Source organism: Heterocephalus glaber, unplaced genomic scaffold (genome assembly GCF_053883595.1).
Source record: "Heterocephalus glaber isolate CG9 unplaced genomic scaffold, H.glaber_assembly_v1.0 deba00001687, whole genome shotgun sequence".
NCBI classification, from domain to species: Eukaryota; Metazoa; Chordata; class Mammalia; order Rodentia; family Bathyergidae; genus Heterocephalus; species Heterocephalus glaber.
In genome coordinates this window covers 12,443,003-12,464,788 of record NW_028258412.1, presented here as the reverse complement: position 1 = coordinate 12,464,788, position 21,786 = coordinate 12,443,003, and the positions used below count along the sequence as shown (strand labels likewise).

The 21,786-nt window shown below is 47.3% G+C and overlaps 1 pseudogene; it reads right to left on the bottom strand.

Annotated features, from left to right (window-relative positions):
• Positions 1-11,943: 11,943 nt before the first annotated feature.
• LOC101718290 (DNA-directed RNA polymerase III subunit RPC7-like pseudogene) lies at positions 11,944-12,678 on the bottom strand (annotated as a pseudogene).
• Between the last annotated feature and the right edge of the window lie 9,108 nt (positions 12,679-21,786).

Genomic DNA, 21,786 nt, shown 5'->3' with positions numbered 1-21,786 from the left:
GAGGTCATCCTTACAGGCAGCCAGAGATGGAACAGCTGTCAATGAGGAGCCTGAGGCTGTGGCCATGGAGTGTGAGGAGGAGCCTGGAAGGGCTTCTGAGGAGGAGGGCCAGGGAGCAGAGGTGCTCTTCCTTCCAGACCCAGGATGCAAGGAAGTGGTCACAGCAGCAGATGCTAAGAGGGCCAAGGGGACCAGGGAGTCCTGCTCCATTATGCACGTCCTTTACTCTGCCTTTTTGCAGGGCACTGTAGGGACAGTGGGTGGAGGAGCAGTTCCTGAGGCAGGCAGGTGGGGAGAGCAGGAAGGCTGTGTGGTGTTGCTGACCTTGGTGTCCTGCGACTCACCCATCAGAATCCCATTCATATGCTGCAGTGTTGCCTCTTTCTCCTGGCCTATGTGTGCAGCGGTGACTTTATAGCTCATTTTCAGAGGTGGTGGCAGCATCAGAGGTTCCCCTTGCCCCTGTTGCAGCAGAGGAATCTTGCGTTTTCTGGACCCTGCACTGTGTGTAGTATGCACCCATTTCCTCCAGGATTTTGTCTGCCTGGGTGTTGTGTCTGCTGCCTGCTCCTACTGCTTTGTCATGGAAACTTCCAGGGCTCAGCAGAGAGACTGGAAGCAGGAGTTGAAAGACTGGTGAAGAATGGGGTAGCAGTATCTGCTTTGAGAGAGTTGCTCCATGAAGTAACAGGAGAGTCTGTGCACACTGGGGGTGGAGAATCTGTCCTGGGCGTGCTGAGGATGGCAGGGAAGGAAGATTCCCCACCAGCACCTGCTCCTACTCTTTCAGGAGCCCTGGGACTAAAAGGACCTGGCTCCTTCCCATTTGTAGGGGGCCCCTGGTTGTGCTCCTGCTTTTGCTTCTCGTAGGAAAGGACCTCCCCAGCTGAAGGCCCAGGCATGACAGGAGTTGCACTCCTGAGGTCATCCTTACAGGCAGCCAGAGATGGAACAGCTGTCAATGAGGAGCCTGAGGCTGTGGCCATGGAGTGTGAGGAGGGCCTGGAAGGGCTTCTGAGGAGGAGGGCCAGGGAGCAGAGGTGCTCTTCCTTCCAGACCCAGGATGCAAGGAAGTGGTCACAGCAGCAGATGCTAAGAGGGCCAAGGGGACCAGGGAGTCCTGCTCCATTATGCTCGTCCTTTTCTCTGCCTTTTCGCAGGGCACTGTAGGGACAGTGGGTGGAGGAGCAGTTCCTGAGGCAGGCAGGTGGGGAGAGCAGGAAGGCTGTGTGGTGTTGCTGACCTTGGTGTCCTGCGACTCACCCATCAGAATCCCGTTCATATGCTGCAATGTTGCCTCCTTCTCCTGGCCTATGTGTGCAGCGGTGACTTTATAGCTCATTTTCAGAGGTGGTGGCAGCATCAGAGGTTCCCCTTGCCCCTGTTGCAGCAGAGGAATCTTGCGTTTTCTGGACCCTGCACTGTGTGTAGTATGCACCCATTTCCTCCACGATTTTGTCTGCCTGGGTGTTGTGTCTGCTGCCTGCTCGTACTGCTTTGTCATGGAAACTTCCAGGGCTCAGCAGAGAGACTGGAAGCAGGAGTTGAAAGACTGGTGAAGCATGGTGCACCAGGATCTGCTTCGGGAGAGTTGCTCGGGGAAGTGACAGGAGAGTCTATGCTCACTGGGGATGGCGAATCTGGCCTTGGGGTGCTGGGGATGGCAGGGAAGGAAACTCAGCACTAGCACCTGCTGCTACTCTTTTAGAGTCCCTGGGACTAAAAGGACCTGGCTCCTTCCCATTTGTAGGGGGACCCTGGTGGTGCTCCTGCTTTTCCTTCTTGTAGGAAAGGGCCTCCCCAGCTGAAGGCCCAGGCATGACAGGAGTTGCACTCCTGAGGTCATCCTTACAGGCAGCCAGAGATGGAACAGCTGTCAATGAGGAGCCTGAGGCTGTGGCCATGGAGTGTGAGGAGGAGCCTGGAAGGGCTTCTGAGGAGGAGGGCCAGGGAGCAGAGGTGCTCTTCCTTCCAGACCCAGGATGCAAGGAAGTGGTCACAGCAGCAGATGCTAAGAGGGCCAAGGGGACCAGGGAGTCCTGCTCCATTATGCACGTCCTTTTCTCTGCCTTTTTGCAGGGCACTGTAGGGACAGTGGGTGGAGGAGCAGTTCCTGAGGCAGGCAGGTGGGGAGAGCAGGAAGGCTGTGTGGTGTTGCTGACCTTGGTGTCCTGCGACTCACCCATCAGAATCCCATTCATATGCTGCAATGTTGCCTCTTTCTCCTGGCCTATGTGTGCAGCGGTGACTTTATAGCTCATTTTCAGAGGTGGTGGCAGCATCAGAGGTTCCCCTTGCCCCTGTTGCAGCAGAGGAATCTTGCGTTTTCTGGACCCTGCACTGTGTGTAGTATGCACCCATTTCCTCCAGGATTTTGTCTGCCTGGGTGTTGTGTCTGCTGCCTGCTCGTACTGCTTTGTCATGGAAACTTCCAGGGCTCAGCAGAGAGACTGGAAGCAGGAGTTGAAAGACTGGTGAAGAATGGGGTAGCAGTATCTGCTTTGAGAGAGTTGCTCCATGAAGTAACAGGAGAGTCTGTGCACACTGGGGGTGGAGAATCTGTCCTGGGCGTGCTGAGGATGGCAGGGAAGGAAGATTCCCCACCAGCACCTGCTCCTACTCTTTCAGGAGCCCTGGGACTAAAAGGACCTGGCTCCTTCCCATTTGTAGGGGGCCCCTGGTTGTGCTCCTGCTTTTGCTTCTCGTAGGAAAGGACCTCCCCAGCTGAAGGCCCAGGCATGACAGGAGTTGCACTCCTGAGGTCATCCTTACAGGCAGCCAGAGATGGAACAGCTGTCAATGAGGAGCCTGAGGCTGTGGCCATGGAGTGTGAGGAGGGCCTGGAAGGGCTTCTGAGGAGGAGGGCCAGGGAGCAGAGGTGCTCTTCCTTCCAGACCCAGGATGCAAGGAAGTGGTCACAGCAGCAGATGCTAAGAGGGCCAAGGGGACCAGGGAGTCCTGCTCCATTATGCTCGTCCTTTTCTCTGCCTTTTTGCAGGGCACTGTAGGGACAGTGGGTGGAGGAGCAGTTCCTGAGGCAGGCAGGTGGGGAGAGCAGGAAGGCTGTGTGGTGTTGCTGACCTTGGTGTCCTGCGACTCACCCATCAGAATCCCGTTCATATGCTGCAATGTTGCCTCCTTCTCCTGGCCTATGTGTGCAGCGGTGACTTTATAGCTCATTTTCAGAGGTGGTGGCAGCATCAGAGGTTCCCCTTGCCCCTGTTGCAGCAGAGGAATCTTGCGTTTTCTGGACCCTGCACTGTCTGTAGTATGCACCCATTTCCTCCACGATTTTGTCTGCCTGGGTGTTGTGTCTGCTGCCTGCTCGTACTGCTTTGTCATGGAAACTTCCAGGGCTCAGCAGAGAGACTGGAAGCAGGAGTTGAAAGACTGGTGAAGCATGGTGCACCAGGATCTGCTTCGGGAGAGTTGCTCGGGGAAGTGACAGGAGAGTCTATGCTCACTGGGGATGGCGAATCTGGCCTTGGGGTGCTGGGGATGGCAGGGAAGGAAACTCAGCACTAGCACCTGCTGCTACTCTTTTAGAGTCCCTGGGACTAAAAGGACCTGGCTCCTTCCCATTTGTAGGGGGACCCTGGTGGTGCTCCTGCTTTTCCTTCTTGTAGGAAAGGGCCTCCCCAGCTGAAGGCCCAGGCATGACAGGAGTTGCACTCCTGAGGTCATCCTTACAGGCAGCCAGAGATGGAACAGCTGTCAATGAGGAGCCTGAGGCTGTGGCCATGGAGTGTGAGGAGGAGCCTGGAAGGGCTTCTGAGGAGGAGGGCCAGGGAGCAGAGGTGCTCTTCCTTCCAGACCCAGGATGCAAGGAAGTGGTCACAGCAGCAGATGCTAAGAGGGCCAAGGGGACCAGGGAGTCCTGCTCCATTATGCACGTCCTTTACTCTGCCTTTTTGCAGGGCACTGTAGGGACAGTGGGTGGAGGAGCAGTTCCTGAGGCAGGCAGGTGGGGAGAGCAGGAAGGCTGTGTGGTGTTGCTGACCTTGGTGTCCTGCGACTCACCCATCAGAATCCCATTCATATGCTGCAGTGTTGCCTCTTTCTCCTGGCCTATGTGTGCAGCGGTGACTTTATAGCTCATTTTCAGAGGTGGTGGCAGCATCAGAGGTTCCCCTTGCCCCTGTTGCAGCAGAGGAATCTTGCGTTTTCTGGACCCTGCACTGTGTGTAGTATGCACCCATTTCCTCCAGGATTTTGTCTGCCTGGGTGTTGTGTCTGCTGCCTGCTCGTACTGCTTTGTCATGGAAACTTCCAGGGCTCAGCAGAGAGACTGGAAGCAGGAGTTGAAAGACTGGTGAAGAATGGGGTAGCAGTATCTGCTTTGAGAGAGTTGCTCCATGAAGTAACAGGAGAGTCTGTGCACACTGGGGGTGGAGAATCTGTCCTGGGCGTGCTGAGGATGGCAGGGAAGGAAGATTCCCCACCAGCACCTGCTCCTACTCTTTCAGGAGCCCTGGGACTAAAAGGACCTGGCTCCTTCCCATTTGTAGGGGGCCCCTGGTTGTGCTCCTGCTTTTGCTTCTCGTAGGAAAGGACCTCCCCAGCTGAAGGCCCAGGCATGACAGGAGTTGCACTCCTGAGGTCATCCTTACAGGCAGCCAGAGATGGAACAGCTGTCAATGAGGAGCGTGAGGCTGTGGCCATGGAGTGTGAGGAGGGCCTGGAAGGGCTTCTGAGGAGGAGGGCCAGGGAGCAGAGGTGCTCTTCCTTCCAGACCCAGGATGCAAGGAAGTGGTCACAGCAGCAGATGCTAAGAGGGCCAAGGGGACCAGGGAGTCCTGCTCCATTATGCTCGTCCTTTTCTCTGCCTTTTCGCAGGGCACTGTAGGGACAGTGGGTGGAGGAGCAGTTCCTGAGGCAGGCAGGTGGGGAGAGCAGGAAGGCTGTGTGGTGTTGCTGACCTTGGTGTCCTGCGACTCACCCATCAGAATCCCGTTCATATGCTGCAATGTTGCCTCCTTCTCCTGGCCTATGTGTGCAGCGGTGACTTTATAGCTCATTTTCAGAGGTGGTGGCAGTATCAGAGGTTCCCCTTGCCCCTGTTGCAGCAGAGGAATCTTGCGTTTTCTGGACCCTGCACTGTGTGTGTGGTATGCACCCATTTCCTCCAGGATTTTGTCTGCCTGGGTGTTGTGTCTGCTGCCTACTCGTACTGCTTTGTCATGGAAACTTCCAGGGCTCAGCAGAGAGACTGGAAGCAGGAGTTGAAAGACTGGTGAAGCATGGTGCACCAGGATCTGCTTCGGGAGAGTTGCTCGGGGAAGTGACAGGAGAGTCTATGCTCACTGGGGATGGCGAATCTGGCCTTGGGGTGCTGGGGATGGCAGGGAAGGAAACTCAGCACTAGCACCTGCTGCTACTCTTTTAGAGTCCCTGGGACTAAAAGGACCTGGCTCCTTCCCATTTGTAGGGGGACCCTGGTGGTGCTCCTGCTTTTCCTTCTTGTAGGAAAGGGCCTCCCCAGCTGAAGGCCCAGGCATGACAGGAGTTGCACTCCTGAGGTCATCCTTACAGGCAGCCAGAGATGGAACAGCTGTCAATGAGGAGCCTGAGGCTGTGGCCATGGAGTGTGAGGAGGAGCCTGGAAGGGCTTCTGAGGAGGAGGGCCAGGGAGCAGAGGTGCTCTTCCTTCCAGACCCAGGATGCAAGGAAGTGGTCACAGCAGCAGATGCTAAGAGGGCCAAGGGGACCAGGGAGTCCTGCTCCATTATGCTCGTCCTTTTCTCTGCCTTTTTGCAGGGCACTGTAGGGACAGTGGGTGGAGGAGCAGTTCCTGAGGCAGGCAGGTGGGGAGAGCAGGAAGGCTGTGTGGTGTTGCTGACCTTGGTGTCCTGCGACTCACCCATCAGAATCCCATTCATATGCTGCAATGTTGCCTCTTTCTCCTGGCCTATGTGTGCAGCGGTGACTTTATAGCTCATTTTCAGAGGTGGTGGCAGCATCAGAGGTTCCCCTTGCCCCTGTTGCAGCAGAGGAATCTTGCGTTTTCTGGACCCTGCACTGTGTGTAGTATGCACCCATTTCCTCCAGGATTTTGTCTGCCTGGGTGTTGTGTCTGCTGCCTGCTCGTACTGCTTTGTCATGGAAACTTCCAGGGCTCAGCAGAGAGACTGGAAGCAGGAGTTGAAAGACTGGTGAAGAATGGGGTAGCAGTATCTGCTTTGAGAGAGTTGCTCCATGAAGTAACAGGAGAGTCTGTGCACACTGGGGGTGGAGAATCCGTCCTGGGCGTGCTGAGGATGGCAGGGAAGGAAGATTCCCCACCAGCACCTGCTCCTACTCTTTCAGGAGCCCTGGGACTAAAAGGACCTGGCTCCTTCCCATTTGTAGGGGGCCCCTGGTTGTGCTCCTGCTTTTGCTTCTCGTAGGAAAGGACCTCCCCAGCTGAAGGCCCAGGCATGACAGGAGTTGCACTCCTGAGGTCATCCTTACAGGCAGCCAGAGATGGAACAGCTGTCAATGAGGAGCCTGAGGCTGTGGCCATGGAGTGTGAGGAGGGCCTGGAAGGGCTTCTGAGGAGGAGGGCCAGGGAGCAGAGGTGCTCTTCCTTCCAGACCCAGGATGCAAGGAAGTGGTCACAGCAGCAGATGCTAAGAGGGCCAAGGGGACCAGGGAGTCCTGCTCCATTATGCTCGTCCTTTTCTCTGCCTTTTTGCAGGGCACTGTAGGGACAGTGGGTGGAGGAGCAGTTCCTGAGGCAGGCAGGTGGGGAGAGCAGGAAGGCTGTGTGGTGTTGCTGACCTTGGTGTCCTGCGACTCACCCATCAGAATCCTGTTCATATGCTGCAATGTTGCCTCCTTCTCCTGGCCTATGTGTGCAGCGGTGACTTTATAGCTCATTTTCAGAGGTGGTGGCAGCATCAGAGGTTCCCCTTGCCCCTGTTGCAGCAGAGGAATCTTGCATTTTCTGGACCCTGCACTGTCTGTAGTATGCACCCATTTCCTCCAGGATTTTGTCTGCCTGGGTGTTGTGTCTGCTGCCTGCTCGTACTGCTTTGTCATGGAAACTTCCAGGGCTGAACACAGAGACTGAAAGCCATGCTCCCTGGGCTCTTTATTGGACTTGGGGAGCAACCTAGGGCTGGTTGTGGCCGGACCTCTCCTGCGAAGTCCGGGTAATCCTCCAGTGGAGCTGTGTGAGCTGAAGATAGCATTTCGCCAAGTGAACAACCTCACATGGGAGGGCTGAGGGCAGGGTTCAGCTTTGTCTCTGGAGCTCTGGCTATGAAAGTTTCTAGGTAGAAGCCCAGTCCTTGGGACAAAAGGAATCAGGCCTCTCTGTTCCAGCATGGGCCTAAATGCAGAAAGTAGGTCCCCTGGACCATCAGGGCCCCTCTTGTGTTGGGCCTGCTCCTCCATGACCACTGTCTCTTTTCTGTTTTCTGTCATGGCTCTTATGGTCATTTTCACTGTGCCAGGCAATGGGCACATATATGTTTGGGGGCTTGGACAGGGGCGACATCCTTCTCCTAGGCAAAGAGCCAATCAGTCTGCCCAGTAGTGTGGGCTGAACTCCATTGTGTCTAGAAACTGTCCACAAAGAGCACCAGGTTTTTCTGAAGATAAGCCTGGAGTTTGGGGTATGGATCTCCTAGCAAAGCAAACAGGGTCTTCAGGGTCCAAGAACAGGATTATGGAGAGGCTTTTCCAAACCGCTCATGTGAAGCCCTGGATGTCTGTGGGACGACTGGCAAGTCGATCCATGCATGGGAGGCTGGATGGGGTGCGCCTGCCCAGGGTGCTGGTCAGGTATGGTGAGGGTCCCAGCCCGATGGGTTCTTGGGGAAGGTTCTCTTCCAGGGAGACACGAAGGGACCAAGCTTGGCTGGGAAACTACTCACAGGAGCACTCGGGACATGGAATCCTTGTTTTCCAGAAGCCAGGAGGAGTATTGTACCACTTGGAGATGTTGACTCATCCACAGGTGAAATGGCAATGATAATTTGTTGCTGGAACAGGAAGTAAGAAGACATGCAGGCACGTGAGCAAACCTTAAAAAGCCACTGGTGTTGCAACTCACCTGGGAGCAAGGGCCATTTATGGAAGGTATGGGAAGGAGCCCAAGCTGCTGGAGGGAAAACCCAATGGACCATGTGCAAAAAAGCTGTGAATCTGTCCCTTGGACCTAGTGAGGTTTTATGACCTCTTCTTTAGGCTTGAGGAGGAGAGGAATGAGCTATTGCAATTACAGTTGTCCCTTAGCCCAGCTGACTGCCTCAGGTACTGTGGGAGGCTCTGGCAGGGATGGTCCCTCACCCGCAGAGCGGGAACTGCTGGGGAATTCCGGGTTCCAACCTGAAGAGCTCCTGCATGACTTGAAAGCGTTTGGATCAGTGTGTGCCTGTCTTCCTGAGATCAGCCTGGGAACCTGGAGAGGACAGTTGCCAAGAAGTCCTGACACTACCCAAGGTCTGCTGGGTGACTGCTGAGGACAGGCTGAGAAATGGCCCTGGATCTATGACCCACAATCCCATTCCTAGGCATTTCACCAAGAAAAATTTAGGTTGTGTGCTCTCAGAAACCTGTGGATGAATGTCATCACTTTTTCATTCACAGCTTCTAAATACTGAGGTCATCGCATTTTCCTTGAATGAGGTTCTCATTGTGTTTTGGTTGTTTTGGGAATAGTAGTAGATTCCCTAATCCTTTCACAGATTAGGGTTAATATTTTGCAATCTAAATTCCATTTCTTTAGAGTCTCAGTAAAATACAGAAGCCTTCCAGACATACAGAGTCTCTCTCCTCCTGGGTTTATGTAATCTCTGTGTCATGTGTATGACCTTTATACGAATGGTACAATTTGTGTATTCAAGTGCATTGCATATAATAAAGAACTTTAATGGAAAAAAATAAACTATCGCATTTACCCAAACACTCACCATTGTTTGCTCTTCTTTTTCTCCTCGAAGTTATGTCCTTTCCTCTCATGTTGTTCACCTTCACCCTGATGAAATTCCTTTCACATATTTTTAGAGCACGTTTTCTAGCGATGAACTGTCCGAGTTTTCTTTCACCCCCATCCATCTTTGTATTTATTTTGTTTGGCCCTCCATCCTTAAGGATACCTATGGCACATACAGTCAGTCCTCTGCATTGATCATTCGGCACCGAAAAATACCCTTTCAACCACTTCTGGCTGGTATATTTTCTGAGGAGAAGTCACAGACCTTTACCTCGATATTCCCCTACATTTAACATGGCATTTGCTCTAACCACTTTCAAGGGTTTTCTTCATGTTTCCTGTTTATGGCACGGAGCCTGTGCCAGGGTCTGCCACGCTCCTGGGACTCGGTGGCACAGATGTTGGAGCACAGCGTGTAGGGGTGGGACAGGAACAAGGCTGCAGCCAACAGGACCGCAGCACCAACAAGCACAGCGAGTGTTTCTGGGGTGGCCAGGCTTTTCCCTAAGAGTCCAGGTCTTGTAGGGGGACCTTCAGTGGGCACTGCAGGGTGTACTGCAGGCCCGGAGAGTCTCAGAGACAAGGTGACAGCACGGTAGGGACAATAATGGCTAGCAGTTCACTGACATGAGGGACTTCAACAGGTCATCTCTCCTGTGCAAACCAAGAAAAAAGGACTCAGGTGCCTGTTCCTCAGAAAATCCACGACAGAGGGTCTGGATTCCATCAGCTGATGATTCAGTAGTGGGGTGGAGAAGGATCCGGAGTTCAGGGCAAGTTGGAGTAGCTGAGGAGAGGCAGGTGCAGGATGCGGATTTGCATGGAAGCCCCTCCATCCTCTGCAGCAGGGGAGGAGATGAGAGAGGCCTGGGGGCGCCAGCCCCAGTGCTGGTGTCTCAGGAGGCAGCGCTCGTCGGGTGTCTCCACCATGGTCTGGGTTCTGCTCTTTCTCAAACTTCCTCGGAAGAAATTCGTTTCAGTGTTCTCTGTGTGGGCCCTGCATTCAAGGAGTTGAGCCTGTGAATCTGAGTCGTGCGGTGTCTGCGATCTGTCGGGATCAGCCTTCCCTCAGATCGCAGAACCCCTGGCTGGATGGGCCCTCTGGGCACTGTTTCCCTTCAGCACGGGCGTGCTGTGAATGGCTCCTTTGCTCCACAGTGGCAGAGCTATTCGGTGGCCTGTCCCCAGTTCCTCCCACTCCCAAGCATGCCCTATTCTCACGCCAACCCGTTGTGTGTTCCCTCCTTCTTTCCATTTAGCCTAATCTATCTGAGAATTAATTTTAAACATATACATGAGTTTGTTGGGCCACTCCTTATATTTTCAGGAGTCTTGTTATCTTTTTCAAAATTATAGATATTAATCTCTGTCTCTATAGAATTTCTTTGTTAGTCTCCACACGTTTTTGAAAGCCTTCTGCCTGTATATTTTACCTTTTGAGTTTAAATTGTATGGTGTTTTGAGTTTATTCCCTCTACAAATAAGCACGTAGAAATGGATTTTTGAATAGTGTTAAAATTATTTTTCTTTGTATGGCCAAGTCACTGTTTCTATGGATGGGAAGATCACCACTGGACGGCACACAGATGGGAGCCGAGGTCGTCTCAGTGCACAGAGGACAGAAAGGAGAAAAACTCCCTATTCCCTGGGACACAGAGACCCACCCCGCCGAATGGTCCTTGGAGCTGGGCCCTTGGACCGATCCTGAAAATTTAAAGTTTGATTCACATAGTCAGTGACTAGAAAACCAGAATATCCCCAGATGTTTCACCACACCGATGACAAGAAAGCATGGTGTAGTCTACTGAACCACACAGCCAACCTTATGAATGTTTGAGCATGTCATGACCTATTACCATTTTACTATTATCTCAAAGTTTACTCATTCTTATCTAAACTTACTTGTAAAATTATAGAACACATAAGTATTTAAAAGCCATACAAAGAGACAGTAGTCTCAAGTACAAAATGATCACTTCGTCAAGCTGCCTACTTCCTTGTCCCCAGCCCCTGAGACGACCCCCCCCCCCCGCCAGCTCCTTACTGAATGCTCAGGCTCAGCTTTCTTGTGCTCTTGGAGATGTCTGTCATGCGATATGAAAATCCACATTGAAATAGTTCCTTCATCGTTGTTCTCAGGTCCACAGACCTCTGCGTCCATTTCATGAGTGGGTATTTCCATTTTCAATCAGGAAAATACCAACCAGCCAGCCCAGATTAGAGCCTGTAGCCCCAACTGTCTATTTCTGGCCAAGCGCACGAGCTCAGCATCTCTGTGGATCGGAAGACTTGGCCTCATGATGGCACACAATGGGAGCTGAGGTCATCTCCGTGTGCCCAGAGGACAGAAGGAAGAAAAATTCCATGTTCTGTGTGACCCACAGGCCCACCCTGCTGAGAAGGCCCTCCCACCACAGCCCCACACAGGGGATTCCCCTCCTGATTTTCCGGAGGGCTTCACACACCTGCTGAGCTCTCCCTTTACAGGGAATATTTGTCTTCCAACATTTTGAAGAGCTACAGGTTTCTTTTTTCCTTTTTTGTGTGGGGATCGAACTCAGGAGCTTCCACTTGGGGGACAGATGCGACACCACGGAGCTAAATCCCTGGACCCCTCACAGTTTTCTTTTCTTTTCTTTTTTTGACAGATAAAAACACTTTATTTAAAAAATATATAACTACCCCACAATGAATTCATTTATGATGTATCACAAACATATACTAATTTTAAAAAGAGACAAAACCAAAACCAGCCTTACTCTTTCTAACTACTCCCACCCCCGTTACACGCACAAAAAGCTGTAAAAGTTGGGAAGGAACGTGTGCAACGGTCTCAGCCCTAACAAGCCAGTGACGCTTTCAATGCTCTTCCTCCCCTTGCAGGATTAAGTCATTGACCATTTCCCCACGTTATGAGAGGTAATACCAGAGGAAGGAGGGGAAAGGAGGAAAGACTGCTATGTGTCAGCATTCTCCATTCCTCTCTTCAGGGACCAGGGAGGGCATCTAAACTCTGTCCAAATTCTGTTTTCTTTGTTCATAAAACTAAGTAATAGTTATTCTCTACATCCCCGATAAAGGGGAATGTGAGTGTTATTGAGGGTTTTCCTTCAGTATATAGCCTCATCCATATTATCATCACTGTCACCTCCAAAGTCCTCTCCATTGTCAAAATATGACATGATGTAGTCAGTTTCCTCTTCATGTTCTTCTTCATCATACTCCTCCTCCTCCTCCTCTTCTTTTTCTTCTTCTTTCTCCTCATCTTCCTCTGAAGTCACTTCCTCTTCCTTCTTCAGGGTCTCTAGTTTCCGTATTGTTTCCTCCTTATCTTCTGTGGTCTTAGGGGGCCTCTTGGGCAGTAGAATGGTGGTCTGCTCCTTCTGTAGCTTCCGCACTGGAATCTTTAGCTCCCGGGGTAAACGCCGCCAATCCGGGTTCCAGGCAATGGCACTGTCAATCGGCCCACACGTGTGATATTTGTCTGAATAATGCTCCACATCTTTCTTGGGGATAGCTGGTCGGATGAAATAGGGGTGCTGCCTCATAGCCCCTCTCAGCTCCTGCTTCAGTGCCAGGACATATTCCCCTTCTTCTCCTGAGGGCAGAGGCCCTGGGCGGAACTCCAAGGGAGGGAAGAGTGGAGAAGGCTGCAGAGTGGGTGGAGGCAAAGCGTGCCCCTTTCCAATGCTCACTGCTTCCATGTTGAAGGCCAGCTGGCCCCGGCCCCGACCCCGGCCCCCATCCCCGCCGGCCATGGTGGAGGGGTCTGGATAGTCAGAGATACAGAGAGAAAACCCTGCTGCCCCTCCCCCACACGGGGCCCACGCCGAGGCCAACTTGGAATTTGCTCCTCTTCCTCAAGCGGACGCCGTTCTAGGCGCCACATACATTTTTCTCCCCCATCAACCTGCTGGGATTGGCGACCTATCAGTTATGTTCCTGCACTCCTGAGCTAAGAGCTGCCTTTGGTTTACAGCTCTGGGAGAAGGCCCATCAGGCACAAGGGAGCTGGTGCTGAGGAGGAAGAACTGGTCACTTGCCGTGACTGAGACACCCTGGGAGCATGGAGTCCATGGGAAGGGCCGGGGTCCAGCGCTGAGCTGGGAAGGGAAACTGGGAGAGGTGAGGGGAGCAGAGTGTAGGGATTTTAAGCTTTGATTCAGGAATTTTAGGTGAACTGGAAGAGGGGAGGGGAGCAGACATACTGGGCTGCCCTGGGAGACCAAGATCTACTTTCACTGAGCCACCCTCTGTCTGAAACAAGTGGTCGGGAAAAAGCTAACTGCCTCTCAACAAGGAACTCAGTTGGGAAGTCAGAGACCTCTGAGGGTCTCCTAGGTCTAGGGACGTGGCAGGTTGTCCCAGCTGCCTTGCAAAGTGAACACAGCAATCCGAAGAAGTCTGCCGAAGTCTATTTTCTCTTGCTAGTAATGGAATACTCTGGTTGGGGTAACTTTATAAGGAAAGAGGTCCATTTTGGCTCCGAATTCTGGAGATCCAAGGTCAAGATGTTGCATCTGCTGATGTCCTTCTTGCTGGCAGAGTCCTGGGGTGACATAGGGTGTCATATGTAAGAGACAGCGACTAAGCCCCTGTAGTTTTGTCTCTCTGGCCTCTCACCCTCTTCCTGTGAATAATGGGGGCTCCAGCCCAATGACTTCCATCTCTGAGCATTGCCGTGGATTACGTCTCCACCCTCCACCTCACAATAGGGACTGAATTTCCACACATGAAACCTTGGGGAAACCGCAAAGCATAACCAAGCCAAAAATACTGTGGGGAGTAAAATCCACACATGGCTTCCAAATCTTGAAAAAATACACCAAATCATTAGTTGTAATGTGCTTTCAGAATGTATGGAATAATTTTAAAATAAGTTCTGCTTTTAAGAGATCACTGTGTGGGAAGAAAGAAACTCTACATTTTATTTTGCTTCTGCTCAGACTATTAGGCCTTTATTAATTAAAATATCATTTCAAAATAAAATCTTTGCCCCTCCCCTCACCCCAGGCAGCCCCCCATGCCCCCCAACATTCCAGAGTGATCATGGCACAGTGAAGTTCATCACTGCATTAGGTGGGCGCTGCCAGTGCCATAAACTAATTCTGCAGGAATGTCTGCTTTCTCCTTGGGTTCCGTTCATTTGTAGTTCAAGTTTCCATTTCTGCTTAGACAGAAACCTAATTCAGTCAAATCCTGATATTTTCTCTTTTGTCAGAATGAAAAGTCACAATGTGCAGTGACCACCTCCCCCTTTCTCCACCCCTAGCTCCAGAGTGACAATGGAAGAAGTTCTGTGAGACAGTGGCCCTCCCCCTCTGCTGGATGGGGCCTGCTCTGGCCTGACAATTCGTCATGGGTCCGGGTCCCCTTGGCAGGGGTTCCCCTGCAAGGACCTCAGCAGACGAGACAGCTCGAGGCAGGTGTGGGGCCCTCTTATCTCCAGGGATCCACCTGTGGCCCCTTGTGCAGTTGCACCCTAGGACCCCTGCCAGTTTCACTGAGTGCTCTGCTCAGTAGAGCTCTCATACAGCAAAGCTGGAGAGGTTCTACCCCGTTACGGACTTCAGTCCAAACCTCCCTAGAGAAACCCTGACAAAGGGCAGATGGTAACTGCTCTCTCAGCAGTTACTGTGGATTACGAAGCCAAATGAGGTGCAGGGGAGGGGAGTGGGAGTCGTGAGGTCTCTAGGGTGACTGCTTCAAAGTCTGCAAAGTCCGACCTTTGTTTAAGGATTCTTTGCTATGATGTGCTTTGTTTGACAGAAAAACAATTCAAGCAGTAATAGCAAGTGACTGTTCATATGAAAGAGCCAACATTACTTACTCACAAAACTGTCCTTTAGCATACACATAGTAACTGTGACGACTATAGAGAGGAGAGGCAGGGAGGGGGTTTCATGAGAGAGAACCACTGGCTCAGTTGTGATCAAGTGACATTCAGCAGCAGGTCCTACTCCTATGTGCTCATCTGGCAGAACACTCACAGAACAAGTGACTCTCAATCCAAGGTTTTACTGTGCAAACATAAAAGTGTCACAATGTATGCAATATCTTTTCAAACGTAATATGCACTAATAAGTACATATAAAAAAGAAAAGAGGGGCTGCGGATTTAGCTCAATGGTTCTGCCGCCTGCCTTGCGAGCACAAGGTCCAGAGTTCGATCCCCGGTAGCAAAGAAAAAGAAAAAAAAAACAAATGCAATGAAATCAACCACAGAAAAATGTAAAGCATTAAAACTCTAAGAATGTTATGGTCTGTTACAACGTATGCCTTGGGGACCATACCTGAAGAATATTCTAGTATAAATGTTAGGCAATTCATGCATTGAGAACAGTTACTTCCCCTTCTTTGTAGTTGTGAAATGCAAATAAGAATGGGATTCATGAAAATTTGGTACTTACAAGTAAACTGCTGTGTTGGTGTCATTAGCAGAATCTGAATCATAAGCTGACAGAGACAAAACAAGTAACATGGCTTTTCTGAACTAATGACACCGCACATACACTGAAGCCCTGTGAAGTGAGTTCTGCCAGTTTCCTTATCATTCACTCCAAAATTACCTGGAGCTACCTTGTTTCTTTCCTTACTCCATTCCTCTAAACAATTCCTCTTCTTTAAAAAAGCGATCTCTAGATCTGTGGCCTGGATTCTTTCCTTCTAACAATCTTTTTTTGGGGGGGGCGGGTACCTGGGATCAAACTCAGGACCTTGTGTTTGAGAGGCAGGCAGCGGCACCCCTGAGCTAAATCCCCAGCCCCTCCTTTTTACAATCTTTTCATCGACTATTCCCACCATAATTCAGCTGTACTGTCTGAGAAGTATAATTTCTACATCTTCATCTTCCTTCCTTTTCCTCTAGCTAGAAACATGCTCAGAAATAAAAGCAGAATTCATGCTTTCCTCTGATCCTGTTGGGTATTGAACTGCTATGCAGAGGCTCTGCCCCCAGGTTTCCCTAAAGGAAAGTCAATATAATGACTGTGCTGCTCAGAGCATGGTCTGAGGACAACCAGCATGGCACCACCGGGGCACTTACTAGAAACACAAAGTCAGGATGTGCATTTTAACACGGTCCCCACTAGGTGATTCATTCAAGTTTGAAAAGCTCGGGTCTACACTGTTTCTGCTTCCAAATTTCTTCACTGTATCTCTTTTTCTTTTGTACCGGGAATCCAACTCAGGACCTTGTGCTTGCGAGGCAGGCGGCAGCACCACTGAGCTAAATCCCCGCCCTTTATCTTACCTTGTTGGAATCTGGCCTCACATTCCTCTCTATAATGGCCCCAAGTTGGAATTGCATAAGAACTCATAAACTCTCTAATGGGTTTTGGATTAGGCCAAGGCTTTTCTCGTCTCTCCACAACTAATCCTATTTCTTATTTCCAGTTCTTTATTTTGGCTTGGATGACCCTGTCCTGTGAAGCAGTGCCATCTTAAATATCAAACTACATCTTAGATGTTAAACTACAGAATTAAGATGCAATGTGTATGTGTACCAACTCCCCACAATGAACATATTCATTATGAATCATAAACATGTACTAATACCAATTTTTAAATAAATGATACACATTTGTGGCTGACTACATATGTGCACATATATACATATATATGTAAATATATACACACACACACATATATATATAGTAAAACACAGCTCTGCAAGATGAGATATTTCAATGCCCTTTGACGGTGAGGAAAACAGCAAGAGGGAAAATATTTCACTCTGTTTCAGGTAAATTTGGGTACTGGAAGCTCTGTTTCCATTCTTCCCATGTTTATATACCTTGCTCTTCTTCTTTCTGAAAAATTCCTTTAATTTGCTTTCTGTATTGTATGTATCACCTTCCTTTCCTTCATTTATTGCCTGTGCTCTCTGTACTTCCTGTAGTTCTGTTTATATTAATTAATCAACCAACTCTGAAAACAAGTCTTACCCTCTCCTCATCCATTTGTGGCATTTTTTCCTCTTACATATACAGCCACAGGTAAATGATCCAATACGTGGGTGGAAGACTCTCAGAGACATTTTGTGAAAATTAACATCCACGATGAAATACACAGATATCCTAATTGCTTTTGGAGGAGACACCAGAATTTCCTACTTTAAGAACAATTAGAGTAGAAGCCAAATCATTCATAGAGAGAGCTTCATATATGCTATCTGCGACAAGCATATTACCTTTTATCTACAATGGGAGCTAACCCTGTGCACTGAATGTAGAAATTTGGAGGAAATGGATTAATGGACAAGCCACTAAGTGATGTACCTATTTCAACAAAGCGCTGACTTTAGAATGCCTACCTCTATTTTGATTTTCCCAAGAAAATTGGAGACATTTAAATGTGTACATATTTAAACAAATTCTTCTATGTTCTATAATACTGCATTAAACAAAAGAGTTCTAATGACAAATTTGGTGTTAAAATACAATTTTTAGTATAACAGGCTTTGAAGTAAGTATTGTTGAGTAAAATTAGAACATTATAGAAGTGGCTTCAATTAGATAAAGAAGTTCTTAGAAAAATCTACATCTTTCTGAGAAAATTATACCTGATAGGAAATAGGGATGAATAAAGTACAAAGCAGTGTGACAAACTATTTTTGTAATGTTTTATTGAAACCAGAGCATACATACATGCAACTTTTTTGTTATATGGAAACCATAGCATTGACTCATTCTCAATTTATAAAGGAACTTTTAAAGAACAAGAAACCCTTTATAAAAAGAGAAGCATAAGAACTCTGATATACGAAGAGTCTAAAATGTTCTGGGCATTTACCTGCACATTTTCTTTCTTTTTTTATTCATTAATTTTATTGGTACATTGTAGGTATATAATATGCTGACATTCATGGATTAAAGATCTAAATATTAAAATAGAAACTCTGAACCAGATAGAACAGAGGTTAGGTAGAACTCTTGAAGACATCAGTGTAGGAAAAGATTTTATGAACAAAACCTCAGTTGCTCGTGAACTAACACAAACAATCAACAAGTGGGATCTCTTCTTATTAAAAAGCTTCTGCACAGCAAGAGAAACCACCAGCAGTGTGAAGAGACAACCCACTTTGTGAGAAAAAAATCTTCACCTGCTTTTCCTCAGACAAAGGTCTACTATCTCGAATCTATAAAGAATTTAAAAAGAAAACCTGGAAGGAAGCTCCCCTACGGCCATCCCAGGCTCCTAAGGCAGAGAAGCTCAGCTGGTCCCAGCACCCAGAAGGAAGCTCCCCGGCGCCATCCCAAGCTCTTAGAGCAGAGAAGCTGAGCTAGTCCCAGCACCTGGAAGGAAGCTCCCCACCACCATCGGCAGACTCCTAGGGCAGAGAAGCTGAGCTGGTCCCAGCACCTGGAATTGAGCTCCACCGCCACCATCCCAGGCTCCTAGGGTAGAGAAGGTGAGCTGTGAGGGCAGCAGAAGCACACCCCCCACCCCCCCGCAGTGGAAATGAGAAGACACATAAACAAGCCTCAAAAAACAGACTTCTGGATCACCTACAGCAACCCCAAAGGGAAATGAGATGGAACAAACTTATACTCAACAACCTGGACTCTCTGAACTGGCAACAAAAGAGGATCTGGGAAAAATGAAATCAGAAATAATTACTCAGATAACAGCAAAGATTGTGCTCATGGTGCAAGATATGATTAATAAATCTAGAGAGGACACAGATAAAAAAATAGAGGATCTGAGGAACATGATGGAATCCCAACATAGGAAACAAATGGAATCCATACAACAGATACAAACAGATTTCCAGGAGATTAAAAACTCCATCGAAAGTCTGCACAGCAGAATGAACCAACGTGAAGATAGAATTTCACATATAGAAGATAAGATTGCAATTAATGAGGAAGAAAAGAAAAATTGCTTTAAAATTGTAAGGGAACATGAGAAATCAATCCAGCAGCTGCTAGACGATGCAAAGAGGAATAACCTTAAGACTGATTGGAGTCAATGAAGAAAGAGGAGAGAGTGCAGATGACATTAAAAAACTGTTCACAGAAGTGATGGCAGAAAACTTCCCAATCAGGGGAAAAGAACTTGACATACAGATAAGTGAGGCCTATAGGACTCCAGCTAGCCTTGATCAAAAAAAATCTACACATAGGCATATAATAGTTAGGATTCCAGAAATCCAACAGAAGAACAAAATTCTACAAGCACTTAGACAAATGAGACAAATCACATACAAAGGAAAGCCCATCAGAATCACAGCAGACTTCTCAATGCAAACCCTCAAGGCAAGAAGAGCTTGGAGTGATGTATTTCAAGCCCTAAAGGAAAACAGCCTCCAACCCAGACTGATGTACCCTGCAAAACGATTTTTCAAAATTGATGGAGAAATAAGATACTTTCATGATAAACAGCACCTCAGAAACTTCATGAATACCAAACCGGCACTCCAAAACATTTAGACAATATCCTAGGAAAAGACAATGAGGATCACACCCCAGGGAACCCAGCAGAATGAATCCATTGGGTGTGACAAATTAAATGCAATGGGGAGAATCCAACAGAAAGAAAAAGTCATGACAAAGCTTTTAAAACTTTGAACTTCATCTCCCTAATGAGTGTATAATTCAATCTTGTTACTGTACTGATTAGTATTTTTCTGATTCTAGAGTTGCACACCATTCCTTGTGCTATACTGGCTATTTATCATCTTCTTATGTCTACATTTTAATTGGGTTGTCTATTAATGAGCTCTAAGAGGTCTCTTTATATTGTGGTCATAGGTTATATGCATTGTAAATATGGTCTGTTTAATGACTACTTTTCATTTTAATGATGTCATTTAAAGTTCTAAATTTTGATGGAATCTCATTTATCAATTTTTTTCTTTTATACATCATGTCTTTTGTATCCTAGGTAATTAATTCATAAATATTTTCCCTTATAATTTCTTCTTAAAGTTTTATACTTTTAGGCTTTCTTATTTAGGTTCCTAGATCCCTTCAAGTTATTTTCACGTATGGAAATAAAGGGTTGTGGTTAATATTTTATATACGGATACCAGGTGTTCTATTGCCGTTTGCTGAAAACACTGTCTCTTCCTCAGCTCTTGAATTGAGTTTATATTCTATAAAATGCTAATGTTATATAATCTTTCAAAACTCAGTGGACCATATATGTGTGGTTCTGTTTCTAGATTCTCTGTTTAATTCCAATGAGCTATATGTCTTTCCTTACACCAACACTGCCTTGATTACTGTAGCTTTAGAAGAAGTCTTAAAATTTGCTACTAAACGTCTTCCAACACTGTTTTTGTTTTTGTTTTTGTTTTAACTTTTCTAGGTCCTTTGTACTCCTACATAAGTTTTAAATTTCAATATCCATTCTTCATTTATAGCAAGTATACATAGACCTGAATTTTTATATATACTTTGTGTTTTCTAATCCTGCTAAATTCAAATCCAAGTTCTAGGGGCTCCTAGAGATTTCTTAGTATTTTCTCTGTAGATGATCATTTCATCTCCATATGAAGATTTTGCTTCTACCTTGCCAATCCTATCCTAGTTGTGTCTTTTTATTGCCAGACTATTTTGGTGGGGCCTAGGTTTCAAAGTTTAATGGACGGATAAAAAGTAAGCATATCTGCCCTTGTTCCCCACCTTAAAAAGAAAGCATTGTATCTTCTCCATTCATACAAGGCGTTCTTGCTGGAAGTATGGAGTACATGTCTTTAATCTGTTGAGAAGGTTCTGTTCTACTTCTAGTCTTCTGATAGCTTTTGCCATGAACAGCTGTAGAATTTAGTCCAATACTTTTTCTCCAACTAGTGACAGAATCATATGGCTTTTTTCTTTCCTCTGTTAAAATGATGACTTTTGGGGGTGGATCTTCCAATGCTGAACCAACACTGCCATCCCTATAACAAAACTACTTTCTACATCCTGCCAGATCTGACTTCTAATAATTTGTTTTGTTAAACAAATTTCTATCTATGTTCATACTTTTTTCTTCTATTATCTTTATCCAGTTTTAGGATTAGCACAATGTTGAGTTCCTAATATGAGGGGAGAGGTGTTCTTTCTTTTTTCTGCTTTAATTGTTTGATATAATTTATCAGTTAAAATGTATATGAGCCTGTTGTTGTCATATAGGTAGGTTTTCAAGCTAGGAATATACTTTCTTTAATAGGTGCTATTCAAATTTTATATTTCCTCCAGAGTTAGTTACCTTAATTTGTCTTCCAAGGTACTTCTTAGAAGTTGTCAAATTTATTTCAAAAAAGATTTTTGTAATATGCTTTCTATAACCTTTTAAATTTTGTAAAATCTGTGGTAATGTCTCCTAGATCTCAATATTGTAATTTAAAAAAATGTATAACTGATATTGTGTAACAGGAAGAAAAGGTCTAAAAGAGCAGGGGAATTGGGAGGGGTAGGGGAAGGGAAAAAAGGGAAAAGAAAAAATATGAGAAAAGGAAAAAAATGGAAACAAAGTCTTTGCAAATAGGGAAGGGTGGAGGGGGTGAAGGGAGGGCAAGGGAAGGGGAGAAAAAATAAGAACCAAGATACTCATGTAATGGTACAAGATCCCAATGATGAATGTAACTGTATTGTATACCTAAAATGTACCAATAAAGTTAATGGGGGAAAAAAATTAGTGGAAAAAAAAAGAACTTAAAAAGATCAGACCTCCTGAATTTAAAGACCCAATCCGAAAATTGGCATCTGAAATGAACAGACATTTATCAGACAAACAAGTAGAAATAGCAAATAAATACATGAAAAAGTGTTCAACATCACTGGTCATTCGAGAGATGCAAATGAAAACAACGCTGAGATTCCACTTCACTCCAGAAAGAATGGCTGCTATCATGAAATCAACCAATAACAAATGCTG